The 2,148-nt window shown below is 39.0% G+C and overlaps 1 long non-coding RNA gene across 1 annotated transcript in view; it reads right to left on the reverse strand.

The window, feature by feature from the left end:
• Window positions 1–202: 202 nt before the first annotated feature.
• Window positions 203–2,148, reverse strand: part of LOC106940310 (uncharacterized) — a 5,875-nt gene continuing 3,929 nt past the window's right edge. The window contains exon 2 of the long non-coding RNA XR_001423050.1: window positions 203–2,133. This is a non-coding gene — a long non-coding RNA (uncharacterized LOC106940310). The remainder of the gene's footprint in view (window positions 2,134–2,148) is intronic.

The following is a 2,148-nucleotide window of genomic DNA, read 5'->3' on the forward strand; positions in this document are numbered from 1 at the left end:
GAAAAAAAAATCAAAATTGGTTAAGCTAAATGAAAAGTAAATACTTTATAGTACAAACCACAGGGTGAATATAGCAATATAAATTATCATATTAATTTTCCATGATGACAAGTGAGGCTCTGCCTCACCTTCCTCTCCTGACGACATGTCACTGATTATATATGTGTGTGTGTGCGCGTGTGTATGAAAAAGGCAAGATAAGTCAAGAGATGATACATTTTACATTATATATTTTTCATAAAAATCACAGATGCAGTAACCTCTCACAAAATACATGTATCAAAAGTGAAGATCAGAGTATGTGATTCCAAAGGAACAATCATGTATTTCTAGTTAATCTTAGTGGCATACAAACTCAGTCAGATCACATGTTTATGTTCTAGTCACCTGCTAAACAAAAAGCACAAGGTGTCCTTCTGGTCATTAGATAAAGTACATCACCCATTTGTGATAAGGATTGGACAGACTGAAACAATTTTGTTTTAAATGCTGGGGGCCCTCATTTTCTTATAGCAAAAAGGCCAGAAAAGTTCCATGTTGATATTCATGACAACAGACAACATTTATTGCATTATATATAAATTAATCTCTTGCGATGACATGGCTTTAAGACATGAAGTAACAATCACAGAGATCTTACTGTTACACTGTGTGGAGATTTTAGAGTTTGAGTTGGAGCTTCCAGTGTTTCTCAGTGTTCCCCCAGATCTGCTTCTCAGTAAACCAGTAATGGCTTCCACAAGCCATTACTGGTTTGTGAAAGCCATTAAGGTTTTGCTGCTATTTGAGGAGAACTGAGGCTGCTTCTCTGATACAGGACACAGCCTTCTGAATGTCGTCATCCTTCTGTTTGACGGTGACCACTACCCTGATGCTGGAGATAAACAAGACAAGGTGATGGGTAATGTTAACACCTTTCACTTCACACAATTATAAACATTTTCTGAAAAGCTGATGGTAAGTTAACTTGTAAAACACTTTCCCCAAACCATCTTGACTACCACAATTTTGATGTGAAGGGCCTTCTCTTGGTAATGGAGCACCTCACCTCATTTTCAAGCATAATGCCAGCTATCCTATGGAAGAAGCTCATTTCAGCCATGAGCTGGACATTTCAGTCATTCTCCCCAAGCACTTTCGTCTTTACAACTGTACCCTGAGGTCTTGATCAGGGTCAGGGTCAGATGGCAATGTCCATCTCACATTTGGAACAATGTGAGTTCTTCTAAAATCATGGACACACCTTTTGCTTTGGAGCTGAGATAGTGTTCAAAAGCATCTCCAGCACTCCTGGACATGGTCATAAGCTTTCTCCAGATGCAAAAAAACACACCTAGACCAAAGCACTGAAATCCTATAACCGTCTCAGGAGATTCACCAGGGAAAGATCTGATCCACTGTTTCATACGTAAATGAAAGTTACAGTTCAACTATAGCAAGAGTCCTTTAAATCACCCAGTTGCTAAAAGGTCTTTTCTAGCTACAAAGTGCACCTCTGCCATGTCAATGGACTCATTTTTCCAAGTCCTAAGACTGCCCCTGTAGCAGAAAGCATGGAGATCTTGGGTCTCCTATACAAAACATTGCACAAGGTCTATACTAAAATTGTATGTATGTGCAAAGTCAAAAATGACATGCCAAAAAATCCATGCACGAACACACATGGAGGATCACATCAAGAGCCAGCACCTGATGGGGCAGCTACTGACCCCTTCAGGCTACAACGGAAAAGTGCATCAGTACATCAGGCCCCAACAGTTCAAATTTCCTTCTTGATTTTTTCATTTGCAAGGTCTTCCAGCAGTGTTGATGCATCATGCATTCATTATGCATGAGTGTCACTACAGCTTATACATGCCGACAGTAATCAGTTTGATTACTTCACATTTTGTGTTTACTTGAGGTTCACAATCACCCTGGTGATCTTCCAGGAAAAGGAAGGTGATGTTGAGAAAACTAATGAAATGTGCAGACATTGATTCAAGATTTAAGGCTTATAGTCCTTTTTTATTCAAAAGTTCCTTATGTATAGTTATGGCTGACTAGCTGAAGCCTAAAGAGTACTGCTGGTTTGAATGCTTATGATAAAGTGTATGATAAAAATTAAATGTCTGAGTAATCATGATTCTCCACCTCAACATGTGTCAC

Source organism: Poecilia latipinna, unplaced genomic scaffold (genome assembly GCF_001443285.1).
Source record: "Poecilia latipinna isolate Pla-1442-1.1 unplaced genomic scaffold, P_latipinna-1.0 Scaffold3172, whole genome shotgun sequence".
Taxonomy (NCBI): Eukaryota; Metazoa; Chordata; class Actinopteri; order Cyprinodontiformes; family Poeciliidae; genus Poecilia; species Poecilia latipinna.